Consider the following 21,494-nt stretch of genomic DNA (forward strand, 5'->3'; position numbering starts at 1 on the left):
CTCTGTTCAATGTAGGAAGCCCTAACCTCATGGCCAGTATTTTCCCAGGAGCCAGGAAGACGATCTTTAATTTGAGGAAACTCTTACAGGTCTACCCACTTGCTTTTCTAGTGTAGAGATTCAGCCATTAGAGATCAAATCAAAGCATTTATTCAAAGAGATGTCATAGGGATCCCTGGGTGGCGCAGCGGTTTAGCGCCTGCCTTTGGACCAGGGCGCGATCCTGCAGACCCGGGATCGAATCCCACGTCAGGCTCCCGGCATGGAGCCTGCTTCTCCCTCTGCTTATGTCTCTGCCTCTCTCTCTCTCTCTCTCTCTGTGACTATCATAAATTTAAAAAAAAAAAAAAAACAAAGAGATGTCATATTTTCACTAGCATTTGGGATCTCAATTTCTGTGCTACCAGTTTTTGGGGGTGTTTTTTTTACCTTATTTCATAGCTAAGATAACAAGGCAAGAAGAAAATATATTAACTATTGTATGTCCATTAAATTTGCTTAAAATCATGTTTTCATTCTTTTTTTTTTTTTAAAGATTTTATTTATTTATTCATGAGAGACACACAGAGAGAGAGGCAGAGACACAGGCAGAGGGAGAGGCGGGCTCCAATCCCGGGACTCTGGGATCATGCCCTGAGCCAAAGGCAGACACTCAACCACTGAGCCACCCAGGTGTCCCATGTTTTCATTATTGTACAAAGCCAATTGACAGGAATATGCCGGGAATAAGAGCCAAAAGAAGTATAAAGATTTGTTTTAAATATATAGCCTTTCTCTCAGACCTGGTCCTAGGATCTGGGGAGGGACAACTGTCACACGCCCACTGCAGTCCTAGGGTGGTACAAGAGAAAAGCCCCTGAGATAGCAATGGAGTGAAGGTTTTTTAAAATTCACCCTCCTAGAACCCCAGGTTCTAAGGGAACTTATTTTGCAAATGTCCTCAAGGATCTAGCTCGCATTAATTTGACAAAGTTCAGCAACAGGGGACAGGGCCCCTGATGAAGGTCCAGGATAGGAAGATGGAGGTTTGGACCTCCACAGTCAGACTGCTGCATTCAACTCCCTCCCATTGTGGAGTTCAAGGAAGTTACTGAACCCCTCTAAGCTTCCACTTCCCTGCACATAAAATGAAGATGATAACAGCTATCACTTTGCACATACTTTGTGCCAGGCTCTGTTCTGAACTTCCCCTATTTCAACTCATCCATCTTTATTAACAATCCTAAGCCTTTCATCCATATTGATTCATTTGCTCTTCACAACAACTCTAGGAGGTAGGTTCTATGATTATCCCAATTTTATAGATGAAGAAACAGGCATAGAGAGATTAAATACCACATTAAAAGATTGCCGGGATTTAGTAAGTATTCAACAAATATTAGCTATTGTTACTACCATTAAGGATTTCACAGATGCTGAGTGGATAGAGCAAGATCATATGTTACTTTGTCTCTTTTTAGCTTCATTCCTTAGTTCCCAGTTCTCACATAAATTTGCTGTAAACCAGCTACCTTCTTTACTAAGTCTCTCTCCTACTTCTCCAGGACACATAAGCACACAAGTGCACACATGCACGCACGCACAAACTTTCTCATATACACAAACTCAAGCTCAACACATATGCCCATATCCTGCGCCAAGCCACAGAGTCATTCTGGCAACCCTAACCTAACTCGAGATTTAGGGCTACCTTGATTCACCAGAAACCTGTGGGTGGCCAGTTTAGGTTGATTCTTCTGTGGTCTGGCTGGCCTTAATGAGAAAACTCAAGAGATATTTTGACTTTAGAGGATTTAGAAATACTCTCTGGGGTTTTCCTTAACCAGCTGATCTGCAGCAATAGTAAGACTTAAAACTTCAGGAGTCACCCAAGTATTAATGGTCTGCTGCAGCAACTGGGTATGCTTCACCACCCTTCCTAGACCTGCCCATGATGCTTCTCTTTGGGGGTTCTTGGGCAGACTGGAGTATTTTCAGACAATGGAACTGTGACTCGCTCAGAACAGAACACCACACACAGATGTGTTTTAATGAGAGCAGGAGGAGTCCTTAGCAGATACCTGGTTAAGACTCATCATCATAAAAAAAAAAATAAAAAAAAAAAAAAAAAAAAAGACTCATCATCATAAAAGTGACATCTTGGGGCTCACAGAACTTGAAGGGGCTTGCCCAGAGGTTGCAAAACCAAAAGGAGCCTGGAGCTGAGATCTCTTTATCCAGAGTTTGGTTTTCTTCTCACTATGTCTCACACTGGCTTCACCTATTTCATCAAAACGTACATTTCTCCTACTTAGCATTTTTCCATGTGGAATAGAGGAGCCTGAGAATGTGAGCCAAAGAAGGAAAAGGAACAGAAGCTAGGCCTATAGTACTATAAAAAAAAAAAAAAAAAAAAAAAAAAAAAAAAAACCTGACCATAAGTTTTAAGGAAAAGGCATTTTGATTTGCAAACTAAAAAGAAAAATGTCAAATCCCTAAAACATAGTCAGATTCCCACAACTGTCTTTAATGAGAAAGAATAGAAATCACTCAGGTAGTGAATGAAGTCTTTCCAGAATGTTCCTCATGAGCAGGCACACAACTTCAATCCTTAAAAAATTAAATCTTTATTCTGTGCTTGTGCCTCCTCTAACTGAACTCTTCACAGATGGACTGCAGGGCTGTGCATGTGTCTGGACCTTTAGGGATGGGGAGCAGGGTTTTGCTTCCTGCACCATCTGGTTCACTGTTCCCAGCTCCAGCCTAGATTCCCAACTACAGCCGAGTAATCAGAAGAAATCAGAAGAACACCTCAGGGAAAAGAATCTAGGACTCAGACTTAACTTCCTCTAAGGAGGATCAAACACTGAAGACTGTTCCTTTTCAAGTTTTATTAATCCTGGTTCATAATTTCCACCACATCATTAGTCATTTCCTATTTCTGAAGGGCTGGCAGCAGTCGCCAAGGCATCAGGCAGTAAATGGCCAGATAACCGTGCCACCTGTGTGCCGTATTGACAGTTACCCACAACCGCATCTGGGTGAGAGGCTAATGTGCTTTTTCTAAAAGGCAAGCCATTTAGAAGTGCAGCCCAGTTTTTGATCTCTTGCTAAATACTTTTATCCACATCGTCTCCCCATCTGGGCCTGGAAGTCATCATGTGACCTGCGGCTCTTTGAAAAGAAGGCAGCAAGGCAACAACAGCAAATCTGCCATAACCCCTGAGCAGCATGAGCTCTCGAACCCCTCCCAAGAAAGTGAGGCTATCCATGTCTCCAGCAAAGAGAACTCCAGGAGCTGAAGTGTAAAGAAAGAATGGAAAGTGACAAGAATTATATCCACAAGAACCCTTTTTACAAAGAGACAGATGAAATATAATCTATAAAGAACTTGAGAGCCGACTAGGAAGATGAATTCCATGGGGGTTATACCCAGTTCCTAATAGCACGGAGGTAGCCACACAGTCAAGTGGCTTCTCAGTATCCTGACTCCCCAAGGTCAGAGGGTCTCTCCAATTCAAAAGTCCTGAGGAAACTCAGCACATGACAGGCAAGCAGGGTGCTGGGGGAGCCCTATCTCTAATACAAACCTAGCAATTCAGGGATACAGGCTTCAGTTCCAGGGACCAAACAGAGGGCTAACAATGGAAAAAGGTACATCTCAGCTTTGTTGGCTGAGCCCTTGGCTAGAGACTATCTAAACTGTCTGGAGAGCTATGGTTGGTACTCAGAAACTTCTGAGCCTGCATTTCCACCACTAGCCACTCCCATATGAAGGACTGTAGGGGAAATACAAATAAAGCTCATCTGAGAATATTTTAATTTTTAAAAGGCTAAACCCTAATACCTGGCCCTTAAATAGCATTTCCATCTGGATAATCCCAAGTACTTTGCCAAAAGTTGGGTAATCACATCCCTGTTAAGCAAAAAGGGAAGTTCCCAAGCTTAATTGCATCTCTCATGAAGGACAGAAAACTGAAGGCAGCAAGTCAAGGAGAGTGTATAACTTTTTCCTCATTACCATTCAACACAGAGAAGTGGTCTCTTCTTGGAGAACTACAGCCTTGAGTGCCATTCTGAGGATTAAAACTGAGCCAGGACAAGTGTTCATATAGGCAAATCCCCTTACCTTCACCCCCTCTGTCTACCAATGGTTGTACCAGGAGGTGGTAAAAATGCAATCCCACAGAGTGTAGTATCAACAACCATAGGACCAGGAGTGGAAAAGTCAGAGAAACTGAATCCTCTGTTCTTTTTTCTCTTATACTTAACACACTGGCCCCTGCTGTTACCAGTCTCAAGGGACAAAAAGCATGAAAACACATCCCATTACATTTTGAGGAGCCTGTTCTATACATCTGGCCTCTTTTGATATCTTGGATACTCTACAGAAATGACTAATATTTGAATTGGAGGTTTTGTTTTTTTAACTACATACATACATACACACATGCTTACATGCATACAAACACTATCCTAGCTTTTGGATTTCTTTTCTTCTTTTTTTTTGGATTTATTTTAAATTCTCAAATTTTATTCTGATTTTCCTTCTCTGAATTTTACATTGTAGTCAACAATCCATCTATTGGCCACTTGTTAAAGCACCAGAAAGGAGAGGGTCACCTGGGTGGTTCAGCAGTTGAGCGTCTGCCTTTGGCTCAGGGTGTGATCCTGGATCCAGGGATCAAGTCCACATTGGGCTCCCTGTGAAGAGCCTGCTTCTCCCTTTACTGTCTCTGCCTCTCTCTCTGTGTCTCTCATGAATAAATAAAATCTTTTTTTAAAAAAAGTATCAGAGAAGAGAAACTGCCATTTCTTACCTTTTGATAATTCTAATATCCCTCAACTTAAAAGAGTTTTATCCTCTAGTCTGTTTTCCTACCAAAAGCTATTGAAAGTCTAAAACTCAGCCCAGTTGTCAAGAGCAGACTCATAATTCCCTTATGTAACTGAATTCATCAAATTTACATCAGCCACATAACTTTCCTGTTCATATCTGTTCCAGCAAATCAGGTATTGAGGGCTAACACTCCTGTTCAACTATTTAAAGTCAATCTTCCTCAGTAATACACCGTTCTGAGGAGCTGAGCTTTCTAGCTCTCCCAAAGAACCTAATCTGAATGAGGTTAGCACAACAAAAAGAACCATCTAACAGATTCTGATACCCACGATGTTTACTCACAAGGCCTCTAAATCACTCTGCTGGAGTCACTAGGGCCATTTGCTCCCCTGTTTCTAAGCCTCCTCCCAAAGCTCCCCCACCCTCACTGCAATTGCTGTGGTAGCTAAAACCAGTGTTGATTTTTATCCACGTGGCAACCTCATGAGCTCAGAGGTTCCAAACTGACCAAGTGGCCTTCAAAAATGTCCCCCCTTTCTTCTTATAAAGGCTGAGCCAAGCTCTGTATGATCAAGACAGAAAACAATCCCTTATCATGTCGGAAGTAATACTTGTGGTTATCTAAAGCAATGGTAATCATATCATACACTTTATCTGTGACTGCCTTTTTCCTTCCAAGGGTAAGAATAGAAACTTCTTCTCCTTCATAATGAGCACTATTGAAACTCCAGCAGGCAGACTCTGCTTTTGGCGATCTGCCATTCCCTAGCATAAGCGTGTAATCATCTCAAAAAATGTAACATGGCAGAGAACAGGTACAAGTACTTTCTGGAAATATGTTTGTAAAGGGCTGACTTACTAACAGGGATTGTTTGTGTTAGGGCCTTTTTGGCCTGTATGTTTAACAAGAACTTGCAGTTCTGGTGCCAGCCCAGTTAATCCAATAGGACTTTATGTAGGGTTTCAGGGGATAGAGCCCAGGAAACAATACAGGCCTTTTCCCTCCTAAGTGCTGCTACACCACGAGAGATAAGCCCTCTGCTATTTAATCCATCATAGTTCCTTTTGATAGATATTGTGGCTGTCAGCGCACCACATCAAAACATATGCTCTATCAGATTCACAGCACTAGAGAAGTCTTTAAAATAAAATTATCAAACAGCATCATTTATTGAAAATGACAGTCCAACTACAGTCTCCGTGACTTATCAGACACGCAAACACTACAGCATTCGGTATACACATCAGCCAGCAGCCCAACAGGTCAAGCCCTCTGCCCAGGGAGCCACCACTGCCTAGAAGAATACATTGTCAGGAATGAAGTAAAATGCAGTTTCCTTTTGCAAGAGGAAGAGATTTCCATATCTGCTTGTCAGATTGGAAACCTGGAGCACAGTGCCACAGAGGTTAGCAAATACTGGCCCTGAAGAGTGAAAAGCACATGGGTTTTGGTTTTCCTTCTGCTTCCCCCTGGGAATGTATCTCACTGCCCCTTGCCCGATTCCACAGACTTACCTCTCACTGAAATTGTCCCTGCTCCCCGACTGACTGTACATACTGATACAGGATCCAAGAGGTGAAATCAGCTCCATTTGCCCAGATAGTTTTACTTCAGGGAATGAACTTGCTAAGGATGAAACAAAGTATTTCAATGCCTGAGACAGTTGTGGGTCTGTTTGGTTTTATTTTTTAAGTAGGCTCCATGCCCAACATGGGGCTTGAACTCACGAGAGACTCTGAGATCAAGAGTCCCATGCTCTACTGACTGAGCCGGCCAAGTGCCCCAGTTGTAGCTTTTATATCTCCTTTACTGGGCTACCATCTTTGCCTTTCTGTAATGTAAATGTATTACAAAGAGATATTATATATAATGCAAAGATATTCCAAAGTACTTGCTCTGCTTTAGAAGGGAATTGCACAAATCAAATTTACACAAGTATGAGTTTAGCTAAAACATAGACACTGTAGTGATATTTATAGAGTGTTTTTGGAGTATTTCTGCTATATCTAGAAATTTTTCTATCAGATCTCACTTAATAAAGAATAGCGTTTATCTTATTTAAGTGTTAATTATTAAATTATGTACAAGTTTAGAGGCCAGGCCATAGAAACATATAAAGGACAACTATTGCAAGGTAATCTTCATCAACTGTTGTCAACCTCCATTCAATAAATATGAAGCAAAAAAAAAAAAAAAAAAAGGAAAATACATTGAGAGAGTAAATGAAAGGAAGAACTTCTCGCCAATGGAAAAATGATAAATAACTATACTCCACAACAAATGCCCCAAATTCCTATTCCCAGGAAGCTCTAAGTTTGCACTGCCTTGGATGGTTTAAAAATTTTGTTGAAGTCATGAGGAATTATTTTAGATTGCTTATTGTAGTCCCTTCCAACAAATGAGTCTTCAATCAACACATACACCTGCATGTGGTTACCTGTCAGGGAGTTCACAGTCAGATGCTAATCCTAGAGAATGGACTTGGTAGCTCTAAGTTTCACATTCATAAACAAAATCATGAACTTTTCTCTAAATGACAAGATGGCTGCAATATCCACTTGGATTAAAAACTGATGTAACAGACTGGTGAGAAAACAAATTATCAATAAGATTTCTGATCTATAGAGAAATATAAAAGGCAAAGGGGCTCCTGAAAATAAAAGTTATTTGTTCCTAAGCCCTACTTCTTTGCTTGGAGCTATTTCTTAAGAAAGAAACTGCTTCCTTCCCTAACCATATAAAACAATCCCTGAAGTTATTTATAGTGTTCATGGCCCGGAGGCATCACTTGGTTCCCCCACCACAAGCCCAACCATGTGTTACTATATTAAAAAATGTGAAAAAGTAATTATGGGGTATGGAAGCCAGTGTCTGCAGACACAACCTGCCAAAGAGGAAGTGACAGGAAACTTATGCTCCTCATTGCTGCTCAAGCACTGCCCAGGCTCCAGGCTCAGAAGAGAGCAATCTGTTCCAAGAAATAAGAGAGGAGCCTGCCCTGGTGAATCAGAAATATCCCTGTTTCTGAATATACAGTAAACTGGTTTCCATTCCCAGGTCCCCTTGGTTGGTCAGACTTTCCAGTCACGTGGAGAGACCACTCATGGCATCCTCCCTTGGCAACTTAGCCAGCTGCCTGCCTCAGCTCCCACTGGACTGGGCAGACTGGGATATGCAAGGTTCTAGATCTGGGAGAGAATTGGGAGACCACTAAAACTGGCCCCTAAAATCCTGTCCTCCTACTCTCAGATCCTGATTTCTGCCACCTTCCCCAAAATCAGCCTCATTGTTCCTCTCCCCACCTCCACCCTTGGTTCCTTGCCTTCATGTAGGATGGGATAATCAATCTAATACTGGTTTCTGGACTGGTGACCACACATTCACAACTCTCTCAGCTGTCCCCTTGGAAGATATGCTCTGTCACAATTAGAACACCCATGCATTCTAGGCCTGGAGGCAGAGAGGAAAAGTCTTCCAAATATCTGCTCCAGAGAACAGAAATTCATCAGGGAGAAAAGTCCATATTTCTGGTAGAAAGGCAGTGTTCCCACGAGGCCTCAGCTTAGGAAACATTTATTGAGAGAAATTACATTTCCTCCCTTGGACCTCCATCTGCCTCTGGTCTAATCTACATAAAGAGTTCCCTTCTGATGTCTCAGGAAACAAGAGACAAGTGTCAACCTTCACAAGAGAGCCTTGGAAAGTTCCTGCTATCAGGAAGGCTTCACTTGGAAGTAATTGTTTCTATCTCTTTACTCGACTTGACTACCTAAATGCAGCACCACATAAACTTCCAAAGATGCAAAAATTTACACATGCCCAAAGTATCTTCTAAAAACTGGTTTACAGAAATCTCTTTCAAATAAACTTTCAAAGGAAAGAGGAGTTATAGACAACTGAGAATGTAGAGGATAATGGATGTCAAGAAATGTCCTCACTACCTCTTTAATATAACTAAATAAAATCCCATTAACATGTTTCCCTAATGAATAATATTCTGAGAGCATGAAATGTAGTTTTATATTATAAACATACCAGGCTTGAGTTCCTAGTTCACATTCTGCAGTTCGAATATGAATAAATACTAATTTCTAAATTCCCTAAAAATCCTTCCTTAAAGTTTGTGTTTTGACCCTGGGCAATAGCATACATGTAGAATTTCTTTTTTTTTTTTTTTTTTTTTTTTTTTTTTTTTTTTTTTTTTTTACATGTAGAATTTCAACAGGTTTCAATTGATGCAGCCTGAAGGCCGACTTTAAAAATCAGAGAGAATGTTCTTTAAAGGCTATTCTATGCAGCTTCCCACATTCAGAATTGGTTTATGGCTTTCTGAGATGCCCTGTGAAACTCCCTGAGAGCTGTGGAGGAGCTCCTCATCTCATCATGAGGGGTTTCCCTCTTGCATCTCTGACTCCTAAATGCATTTCTTTACCACTGTAGTGTCCACAGCGCCACCTGCCGGTTGTAGGAAGTATCTTTACGGCTCTGCGCTCTCCCTCCTGGGGTTTAATTCAAGTCAATCAATGATGGCTAGAAAACATACCCTTAAGAAATAAGGAACATACCCTTAGGAAATAATAAAAAAGATCTATAATATGGGCAAGATACCAATTCTCAGATGCTTAACGTGATCTAACATGTTCTCCTGAGGCAAAGGTCTGACTCTTTTAAAGGTAATGTTTAAAAGGTTAAACCTAGTATTTGCAAATTTGCTTCATGCAGGTTGGCAACAGGGCTCTGTTGGAGAATATTTTTTAGAATATTAGACTAAATGCTTCAAAATTTTTCAAGATTCTATACTTTCTTGTACCCACCAACCCCAGACTTCTATACTTTCCCACTTTCTTAGATGAGTATCTTCTACTTTTGAAAGATATGAAATTTATCATCATAATTGGTCAGATAGGAATAAAAGCTTTAACTCAATCCCTTGACTTTGATTCATAGCAGTTCCTTCTCCACCAAAAGTTATAGCACCCCCTACCACCCGCAATCTCGAATCTGTGAGCCATCCATACAAATGATAGAGACCAAAGTATCTACAAGCATGTGTGAATGCAATGCCCCTCCTCCCATACTCAACCTTTCAGATGGTTCAACTATTTCCCATGTGTCAACAATCTGCCATTTGCATCTCAGGACTTAGCTGGGCGAAAGATAAGAGAGGATAACCTTTAGCACCCATAACTGATGAATATGAATGAGGTCATTCTTGCGAGCTTTACTGGGGGGGACAAAGTAACACAGAGGGAAAACATTTTTTGTTTCAAGGCTCCCGACAAGCATTAGCTAATCAAGATTCCTAACAATCCCCTGGAGTCTAGACTGGCAAAGGATCATTATCCCTCTAGCAGGTAGGCAAAACAAGGAACCCAAAGGTTACCATTTTGACATCATTCTGTGTCATCAATATCCTGAAATCACACTGGAAAAAAAAGTCTGCAGGATGCTTCTCGCTGACTGTAAGTGCAAGGTGAGAAATATGCCCAAACCATGGAAGAGTACTGAACCCAACCAGGATTTGGTAATGATCGTATCAGAGTAGATGATTTTAGAAATGTAGATCTCTACCTAAAGGAAAAAACAGCTATAAGATCTAGGTTGCAACTGAGTAATACTTTTAAAGAAAATAAGAAAATCAAATAAGATTTATTTGAAGATTTGGTTGGGTTTCTTTCTTTCTCCCTACCCCTTCCTAATTAAAAACTAAATATGGAAACTAGCGATAAAGGATAACTATCACTATTGTGATCTTCAGCCTTCAGCTCTGGCATACTACTCCTTTTCAATTTTGTTTGCATTTGCTTTGTTCTTTTTATTTATTTTTATTTTTATTTTTTTTATTTTTTAAATTTTTATTTATTTATTTATGATAGTCACAGAGAGAGAGAGAGAGAGAGAGAGAGAGAGGCAGAGACACAGGCAGAGACAGAAGCAGGCTCCATGCACCGGGAGCCCGACGTGGGATTCGATCCCGGGTCTCCAGGATCGTGCCCTGGGCCAAAGGCAGGCGCTAAACCGCTGCGCCACCCAGGGATCCCTGCTTTGTTCTTTTTAAAAGAATAAACTGGACCCTAACATTTTCCTGTCTTCTACCAAATTTAGGAACTATCACATTTTCTTGTTTTTTTCTTTCTAAGTCTATAAACTTCAAAATATTTTCTGCCAGGTTGGCAAAACTCCAATAAGCCCTTCACCACTGCAATTAAAGTGATTTTCCATCTGAATATAACCCTAAAAAGACATTATAAGAGCTCTATATAAATCTATTTTAATAAAGAATTTCCCTCACTGAGCATATTTTCATACTTATCACAAACATGTATACATCCTCACGATATTCAGATTATTCTAGGAATTGTGAGTCAAAAAAAACAGCAGTGGTCAAAAAGGGAAGCTTAGGATCCTCCTTTGAAAGCAAACAGTACCTAGAAAGAAAAAAAGAAAAGGAGAAGCAGGCTTTTATTTCTTTTAAAGTTGATATAACATAAAACAAACTAAACCCATGGTAGAGCCAGACAAAGTCAAACAATATATCAACTTCGAAGAGAAGATGCAGCAGGGAATGCTGTGTTACAAAGCATTATTCTTATGTCATCACCATTTCCAGAAAATGCTCAAAGCTCCAACATTTGTTCACTTAGTGCAGGATTCACTTCTCAGCTGAGGAGGACCTTAGGAACAGTACACTTAGCACTCAGCAGTTATTTGACCTATTTTACTAATGTGTTTGGGAAGGAGGTTAATTAACAGTGGATGGCTATATCCTTAAGCTTAATTTTTCCAACAGCCCTGCTCATAAAAGGAAAAATTGAGTATGTATTGAAGGAAGCAAGCAATTAAGTTGCACAAATAGTGAGCTCATTGAACTGCAGCTGACTTCTATCATGTCAAAGAACAACTAAACACAGAAGCAATAAAAAGATTGTTGCCACGACCACCACTGAGAACCGACTGGCAATAAAGATGAATAACTTCCTACTTGAAGATTACTTGATTAAAGCTCTTTAGAAACCAAATGTTACACATAGGCATAAATGGAGCAAAATATTTTAATGCGTGTTTGGCAGGTTCAGAAACATTTTATAGTCAATTTTAAATGAAGGTTTATACAACAACAGTAAACTCCACTTAAAACAGCCTTTCCAACTGCTGTTCTTGCAAGCAAGCGGCTGTGTTCCTGGGGAAATCTTGAACTGTACTGTGGGATAAAAGTCCCATATCTAACAGAGTAAGGGGAGGGCGTTGGGGAGCCGAATTCCACAGGACCGAGTCCTCTGAAACCAAACCCAAGAGCAGAGCCAGAGAAGCCCATTCAGATGGCTGTGACCCTTGAAGGCAAGTAAACAGACTCCCTGGAGCAACAACCAGGAAATCTCTCTTTCCCCAACAACACTCTGCTCCCCTGCCCACCTCCCAAAGCTCTGAGAGGTCAAGTTTTAGCCCAAGCTGCCCTTCAAAAGAGTGTATTCACATCTAGGAGTTCAATACAGGTTGGCATCAGAACTGGCTCCCAGGACTATCAGTGTCAGCGAGGTGGGACAGGCATGATTTGACAAGGAAAATGTGTCTGGCAGAGGATTCTGCTCTCAACTTACAAGTGTCTATGGACGTGTCTGGAGAATATCAGCCTCTTTAAGGGCTAGACCCCAGCATTTACCTGCTGCCTTTAGGGGGAATACCAGGAAGAATTAGAAAAGACGAAAAGGATGAGGATTTTGCCGTGAAAGTGGCTCATAAGCTAACATTAAAAACAAAAAGGCAGCAGCAGCTGCCCTTTGCTTTATTGCTCTCAAACCCACTACTGTAGAGAATTAAAGTCAGTCAGTCTATCACAAACTTGTCTGCCACCTCAACTTTATCCTTTCACCCCTGCTACTCCATCTCTAAAATACTGAGGAGAGCTGACCTTCTGAGCATTTCTCCCTGATTGTGCTTTAAGGGATTAGAGCCTTCAGATGATGATGAGCAGTTTTCCCCTCTCCTCAGCTCCAGTCCTCTCTTCCCTCACTCAGAAATTTTGCAGTGAGCACCTGTTGGGGCTTTTCTTTTTGTTCCACATGGCACCCTTCAGCATGCTGGGTATACGGTAAGTGTTTAATGCATGCTTTGGGGCTATAACAGCAGGAAAGGCTCATCTTTATGTTCTTTTTGAAGATTTGTTTTATTTTAACCATCTTGTTGAAATAATCAAGGAAATCAAAACTAGAGAAGCAATTTTATGCTACAACATAGGAAAAAAAAAAAGATACATTCTCAGTTTTCTTGGATAGAAAATGGGACCTAAAATGGCCTGAAGAAATGGTTAAGTACATGGTACCTTAATTCCACAATCTAGTCAGACAGATCCACCCTTTACACACTATTTTCGAGAGATTCAGAGCTGAATTTGATGCCCGGAATTTTTAAATGTTTGATTTGGGGGAATTCTCACTGCAAAGCAAATTTATACTGCCAACTCTGGAAGAGCTTTATCAATGAAAAGTAGATATTTATAATTTTAGTAACATTCTTCCTCGCCGTCTTTCAAGAGGACTAGTCATTGGATATGCATGCCAATCTAATAAAGAAATAAGTTAGGAAAGAGTTAGAATATTTATATAAATGATATTTCACTTGCAGAAAGAAAGCTAGTGGTATACTCCTTTCCTTCCATTTCAGCATCTCCAACTTAAAGCCTTGCATGAGCTTTGAACTCCAGGTACTCCACTAAGACTTTCCACCCCTGTGCACTAAAGTTCTGGAGACAGAATGAATAGCACAGCACCGGAAAGGGGGTGGAAAAAGAAAGTAACAACTGTTCAGAGATGGCAACTGTCTGCTCTCAAGAAACCCCTCCAGGCTTAGGTTCACTATCCAAACTCCAAAGTCCAAGACTCTTCAGTCCCCCTGTGTTAAGAGAATGAGAAAAATGCCTAGGAAAGCCCACGGTTTCCTTCCTCATTGAGGAAAGGAAGCAGCAGAGGTAGCAGACGTCCATGTGCAGCCATCACTTCCTCGGGGGCTGGTGTTCATTTCCACCCACTGGGATGGAGTCTGGCAGCTTCATAACCGGCGGGAGATACATGATCCAAGAATCCATTTTGGCTCCAATTCTAGCCTTGTAAAGGCCAGTTCTGTCTAACTCTGAGAATCCTTATAAGCATTAGTAAGGATTTCAAATTGCCTCAAGTGTATGGCCAGAGAAAGGAGTTAGGTCAAAGAGTCTATCTTGAGTAAAGCTCAAGATACTCTTCAGAAATACCTTCAGATTAGGTAAAATAGAAAAATACATACAGAAGTGATAGAAAACATATATTTTCTCTTTCTCCATGGAGGAGTCAAAGAGTGTCAAGGTCCTAAATCAAAAGAAAAATAGAGTGTAATTCTAACAATGGAATCTAGAGCAAATGGCTATAACAAGTTTGTTCTTCAAGAAACAAAAGAAATGGTGTGTATAATCAAAGTGCATTTAAATGTCAGCTTAACCATTCACTATCTTCTCCTTCAATTTTCCTCTCTTAAGAACCCTTATCTCAGTCCATGGTTTCTCCAATGACCAACCACCCTAAAGTAGAAATTTCTGCCATTTAAGTATCTCACCACATTTAATTCTCGACTTAGTATGTCTCCTGGATTCTTCTCTTACTCCTACTTCTACTATCACTGTCCTACACCATGTCATCTATACCTGTATTATTATAATAGCCCCCCCCCCAAGTAGTCCCCATTACCACTTGCTTTCTCCACTCCAAGTTCTTTGTCACATCCCTGACAGTTATCTTCCTAAGGTACAGTTATCATTGTGCTGCACCCTCTCAGTCCAAAAGCTTTTACTAGTTTTCTGTTTTCTCTTAGAATGAAGTCCAAATGTCTGAGCAAAGCATTCAAGGCTGCCAATAAATAAAGTGTTCTATACTTCAGTACTTACCTGCCTTTTCTCTTCACACACAGCTAATGCTCTACCCAGACCAGATTCAGCTCTTTTCTGTATCATGCCATGGGCTTTCATACTTCTAAAACTTTGTACTTTTCCTCTAGTTTTATTTCTTCAAACTCTGTTTCTGCTTTAAAGACTAATTCAAACATTACCACCTCTAGAAAGCCCTAGCCAATTCCAAGGCAAAATAAATTGCTCCCTATTCAGAACACATATACCCCTTTATTCTAATATTTCTCCCAATCTGACTTGTATTCATTATTGTAGAATTTTCCATTTCCTCTAAAGGACATAGACAGTAGTTAATCCCTCCAAAGATGGTCTTGGGTGCCTATTAGTGCCTTAAATAAGGTATGCATTTCATGAATGGTTCTTGCACTGAACTGACCAGTATAGAAATCATTAATTTCCACTTAAAGCTGAACCATGGATAAAAGACCAAGCCAAGAATCATAATCAAGAAAGACTTGGAAGGAAGAAAGGAACCTTAGTAAATGCTACTCAAACCGAGCCCCATGAATAAGTCTTTCATAAAAGAATAGAGATGGCCTAATCCATTGCTTCTTGACATTTTTGTATTCACACATTATTGTGAAGGGTTTGACTACGGTTGAGAACTGCCCTGACCAAATGGGGAGACCACCTCTTTTTCAGCAGTAGAGACTTAAATCTACATTTTAAAGGGTTCAATCAAGGCTCAACAGATAAACAACACAATAAAATATTATATATATAAAATATATAAATATACAACATATATATATACATCTAAGATTCTGTTTCATTTTCATATCTCTACACACAGAGACCTAATGAGGTATCTTAATAAAACAATTATTTAGTTCATATTTTTGCCATCATTCCAAAGAGGGAAAAAAGCCAAGAACTAAAACCATCTCCTTAGCCTTATTGGCATTAAGTAGTCAAATTCCCTGATACTCAGAAATCTGAGACAGGCTTATTGCAGTTCTTATTCTCGCCTGGAATGAAAAAATGAACTCAAACTTCCAAAAGAAAACCATAATTTTCCAACATCTTCTCATACAAGTCTTGCCTCTCCCCTGAAACTTTTGAGTCAACTCTTCCTGAGATGAATCACGTTAAGAAATGAATCTCTTAATTGCACCATATAAGCTAAACAGTAAGCCATGACCTCATCACCCTGGATGTAATAAAAGGGCAGAGACACTCAGGCATTTCAACAACATCTTAATTCCTGCACTGTTCTGGTTTATTATAAAGCAGGCCTGTGTGCAGGAAGACATTTTTAAAAATGCTTTTATCTCCGGTTCGCATGTTAGCAGATCTCATGGTCTTGTATCTCTGCAGATTCAGAGGTCTGAACTGTGCAAAAGCTAAGCAGCCAGGCCAATGAATTTACTTGAGAAAAAAAGAAATCTAATCCTGAAATGACACTTGGACTTGAGAGGAACAAGGAGTTGGAGAACCCCAAACTACACAATTATCCCCAGGCACAAGTCAAAAACACAAACAGACAAAACCTGGAACTGAACAAATGTCTGAATGCCACAGCCAGACTGAAGTAGAAGCAATAGGAGGCCAAAGAAGAAACAAGGGAGAAACACAATACTATACCCCTCGGCTGGCACATCACTTTCTGACCCTTGATTTACCATGAAGTTCTTCTGATGCGATTTGCTAGATGTAGCATTAGTAGGTTCCATTTATATATGGAGACCTCTATAGAGTGAATCCCATATAAGCATAAACATCTACCCACTCTGTATCTGGTAGAGAAGAAAAGTTCCTAAAATGATGGTCCAGTGAGGAAGAAAAAAAAAGTATTTGGGTCATTCTGCAAGAAAGTTCATCTTTGTGTACGGAAGAAAATGTATTTGTACCACATCTATAACTCCAAATATAGATATTTCAACAAGAGTTAACACTTTAGCCCATCAAATCACAAAAAAAAAAAAAATACATTTAACTTGTTTAGGAGGATAGAAATTGCCTCCAGTACACAAAGGAAGTATTGAGAGGTACAGCCACCAGCAGAATTAGCAGTATTCAATAATTCCACAAGCTCAACCACTGATCTGGAGTGACTATTCTTCCTCTGTACATTTCCTCGCCATAGAACACATCATTCCAAGTGTTCTCAGATGGTGCTATCGATTACAAATAGCTGTGAGCTTGCTGTTTCACATTCCATTGCTTATCGCTGTTGGGAGCCTTGAGCAATGGGCCTTCTGTTCTGAGTGTCCCACTTACAACTGAGTCTTTACCTTTAGACTGGGTTCATGGGAGAGAACAGCAAAGTTAAAAACTGATCTGGAAACACACAGTCCCGAGTTCATGGTGGCACTCGTGCTATATAGCCCACAGAGCGGATAGATGGCAGAACTTCAGTTTTACCATCTGTAAAAAGGGAATAGTCATTTGATTTCCAAGACTCAATTTAAAGTAGTGATTTACAAACAAAACAAAACAAAACAAAAACACCACCACCATCAACAAAAAGCATCTACAGACAGATGCTCTAGTAAAAATTAGGCATATATTTTATGAGAACTGTCCAGAAAGAGTTGAGCGGATTGTAGGCAGAGACCAGGAAGATTTTGCCTCATAATCAAGATTAAATCCCTTTCTATGACTGTCAACATTAAGCTACAGTGATTGTGATTAATGTGGCCTTGAAATTACTAAAATTAAGAAAGGTGCTTTGCTCTAATCATCTGTGGCATACACTATTTTCAACAACATTCCTTTTTTTTTTCTCAAATATTTTATTTATTTATTTGAGAGAGAGAACAAGCAGGGGGAGTGGCAGGCAGAGAGAGAGGGAGAAGCAGGCTCCCTGCCAAGCAAGGAGCCCAACTCTGGGGCTTGATCCCACCCGGGTCCCTAGAATCATGACCTGAGCTGAAGGCAGACACTTCACGGGGTGAGCCACCTAGGCACCCCCAGCAATGACATTTCTGCAAAAAAAGGAGAAATGGGGGGAAAGCCTAGAGTAAAAATCTTTTATCCAAGTACTTGAAACAGCTCCTTTCAGGGAAGAGTCTAGCATCTTCAGAATAAAATAGCATTGTCTCAATTCCAAAGAATTTAAGGAACCCAAACCCCATGTAGTTGGCAAAGTTATGATATACATCATTTAACAGAAGCATTGACCCTAGGGGAGCATAAACACATGAAACTTTCTTTTCTTCCTTTACCTATTCAGCGCTGAAAGGCAGCACAAGGGAAAGAGGAAAGGGGTTTCAACTTCCCAGGATCCCCTTCCTGATAAGAATGTTCCTCTTTACAGAGTAGTATGAGGAAAAGCATGTGCATTTGTACAATTTCCAAGAAACCTTGTGGTTCCTTAAATAGAAAAGGGCATGTGGAGAATATTTCAAAGCAAAACAGAACAATAATAAAACTGTTGCACTTAATCTAAGTACAACATCGGCTGCTACTTCTAGAGGAATGGAGGGATGCTAAGGTGAGGAAAAAAGTAAATATTCAGGACTATGATAACAGTCCCTGAACTCACTTTAATGCTAGATAGTCCAGGATGTTTTCTCATCAAACTTTAAGTACAGAAGAAAACTGTATGCGTATAAAGAATCGGGGACTGAGATATTCTTGTTTCTCTTTCTGTTTTCACTGTTTATAAAGCGACCTTGAGGAACCCTCGTTTATCTTTGCTGCTGTTTGCTGACTTGTGGTGTTTAGATCAAGTTTTGATACTTGTGTCTTTAGCTGGCCACGAAAAGACAGCTGGTCCAGAGGCCAGAATCAGGGAGAGAAAAATTGCAGGGCTTATCAAGTCATCCGAGAGGCCTTGTTGTGCTCATCCTTTGTAAACAATAAGACATGTCAGCGTCCCTGGTTGCTGTCATTGCTGACAGTTCTCTAAAGACCAGTATGTGTTGAATTCTTTAAAGTCGGATTGCACCCGGTGAGAGAAACGATAGTGTGAGATGAGGGGGACTTCATGGATATCTGAGTACCTTGGGAAAAGAGAGGAATTGAGGCTTTTCACTCAGCAACCTAATGAAAACTAGACAAATAGTCTTGCATTTAATATATAGTTTCCACCGATTCATGCTTCTTTTGTTAGGAACAATTCTACCCTCTATAGGAAAAGAGACAGTTCAAAAATAAAGAAATAATTTCTCATTGACAAGGGAACTTCAGGTAAAGCAATGCTTATGAAAGGCAAAGAAAGGATAAGAAATTGAGTTTATATTGGTAAATTTCCATTGCACAACCATTTCATTGCTTTAACTTCATAGACCCCAAAACTTTATGTCCTTGAACAAGTAATCAAATGCAAAAGAACAGAAATAAATAATCCATTTGGGATAGCCAGAACTGCATGCAAAACACAAAGAATATAAGCTTTAAGGAACATAAATGAGAAATTGTGGCAAAGAAGGGAAGGACCTGAAAATAAGTTACTAAAGCCATATCTAATGTTTAAGGAATAAACAACTTCACACGCTCTGCCGAAAATCCATAAAGGTATCTTTTGAACAAAGATATACTTGTATAAATTAATACAATCACACACACACAGAAATCCCAATTCACAGCATCATTCATCATTTCTAACCTGAGACTTTTAAAATGAATAAAATGAAGATTAAATTCTTTTCATAAAAAAGGATAACACATGTTGAAGTAGAACAAAACCCACATGAGGTCTCAAAATCCCATTATTATAGCAACTGGTAATGTGTTATATTCAAGACTAATTTTGCCATGACATTTAAGTTATTGATTTTTGAGGTTAATAATGTTTCAGAGGAAAGAATATTTCCAGTGTTTCTATTTTCTTCTTTCTAGGAAGATTTCCTAAAAGCGTTTGCTTCATTAAACGGTCTAAAATGTCCGAGAGGACAAAATGTCTTAGGTTCGTTTGTATAATATTAGGATCCAAAACTTTGAGAATATCCTTTTAATATCAAATTTATCCCTGAAATAAGGATCATTTCTACATACAAGGCCAGAACTGAAGTTTCCATTAATCTAATGGTATAGTTTTTAACTTGGAGTTTTACTTGTTCCTACATTATAAACACTATATGATGGTACAGAGTCATAAATTATTCTTCCCAAGTCTGTCCTTCTATCCTCTTCTTCCTTGAGACAGCCGGGCCATATCTTACACAGTTACAGACTAAGCATCGAGCCTGAGAGTCCGTCTGAACCATAAAATGCAGAGAGCAATTTAAGAAAAAGTTTTGCAAATTTCTGTTAACCAAATAAAGAGTCACCCCTGTTTACCTAATTTTCCTACAAGCAGAAAAACTAAAGGCCTATTGGCATGACCTAGACAGACACTGCTGAGCAGCTTTCCAAAGAGCAAATGGTAAAAATAAAATAAAATGAAAAAGATTTGCCTGTCATGGGAGTTGGTCAATAAAATGCAACAGTGTTTATTACAACATTTAAAGTCTGTGATTAAGAACACCAAAAGGCCTAAACTAGAAAGGTTTTCAGCCTGTAATTTCCCTGCAGTCCTGGCCTGTACTTCCTTATGAGTTAGCTCAGCAGGGCTTTTTTTCCATGTCCATCATCAGCTTGTAATTATTGCCATTCTCAAAGCTATGCCAGATGGGTCTTTAGAAGCAGGCATGCAGCTTGTTTATGAGAGAAAGAGCTGTAATATTACTCTACACAGAGACCTATCTGGTCCCACTCAAAGAGCCCTGCTCCTCCCTCCCCAACCCCCAAACCCACCCCCACTACTATTCTGTCTTCCTCCCCTAGACAGCCCTCTCAGTTTCAGCTCCCTGTCCCAGCAGAATGGCCTGGTGAAGGGCTCTGACCATGGGAGCCAAGAGATATCTGTATCTTCAAGCATATGGCCTAATCGTCACCTTTCACCATTCACATATGGAAATGAGGCCAACATCCAAAGGAAAGATGATGCACTGTGGACTCTTTCCCCTACATATTCTTGAGCAGAGAGGCTCTATTTGAAACACCAGAGCTGCATGTCTACTTTTCAGAACACAGATCTCCCTAGATACCACAACTGTGTCTTCCATTTCTCTTTTTCTGGGAATTCCTCATTGGCTGAAAATGAAATTCCCAGCAAGATTCTCAAGGACAAATCTATACTCACTTTGTCTGGTAGAAGGATAAACATTCGTAAGAAGGTTGAGGTCAAGGAGCTGTGCAAAGCAACACAGGCGAAGGCAAAAGCGCCTAACCAGGGGTTCATCTGGTGATAGGCCTGGGGTGTTAGGTATCCCAGAGGGCCAAGCAGAGCTTCAATCAGCAGTTAATGAGGCAAGACCTGCAACAGATAGCCACTTTTAACTTACAAAAGCTTTTAGATGTCTCTGTTTACTTTGATCCATTTCAGTTCATTTGAGCCTGGTTAGGGTGCATTTTCCTTTCTTTCTTTCTTTTTTTTTTCCCCCCTCCTTAGATAAACCCTCTGCTCCCACCCCATCTCTATCCCACCTCCCAAACAATAGTATCATTTACCAACTTTATACCTAAGTTTTGAGATCTTCTGTCAAGGTCGGCAACAATTCTATAAAACACAAGCAGAGGAAGACGGGCACCACGGTCTGCCTATAGAACGGTAATTTCAAAATCCCACCAGTGAAAGATAAATGAAAAGGAGAACGGGACAGGAAAGGCTGCATTTTCAGACAGATTTAGTTATTTGTTTCTGATTAGGCCAAGTACACGTTCTTTTATCTCCTGTTATTTTAGCCATGGGATGACCAGAGAGCTTTCTTTGTTAAGATGTTTCGGAGCGGATAAAACTAATTTACTGGAATGTG

The 21,494-nt window shown here is 40.1% G+C and overlaps 1 protein-coding gene across 48 annotated transcripts in view; it reads right to left on the reverse strand.

Annotated features, from left to right (window-relative positions):
- The window catches only part of BMP4 (bone morphogenetic protein 4), a 348,264-nt gene that overhangs the window by 163,534 nt on the left and 163,236 nt on the right, over positions 1 to 21,494 (reverse strand). For 34 of the 48 annotated variants that reach the window (XR_007412338.1, XR_007412336.1, XR_004818024.2 and 31 more), the window contains one exon: positions 20,822 to 20,995. The exons of 7 other annotated variants lie outside the window; for them this stretch is intronic. The gene's annotated coding sequence lies outside the window, so the exon portion shown is untranslated. Of the gene's footprint in view, positions 1 to 6,334; positions 6,447 to 18,088; positions 18,699 to 20,821; positions 20,996 to 21,494 lie in introns of those variants that run through there. 7 more of the 48 variants (XR_007412337.1, XR_004818021.2, XR_004818019.2 and 4 more) reach the window with 2 other exon arrangements.

The sequence above is a fragment of the Canis lupus genome, chromosome 8 (genome assembly GCF_003254725.2).
Source record: "Canis lupus dingo isolate Sandy chromosome 8, ASM325472v2, whole genome shotgun sequence".
NCBI classification, from domain to species: Eukaryota; Metazoa; Chordata; class Mammalia; order Carnivora; family Canidae; genus Canis; species Canis lupus.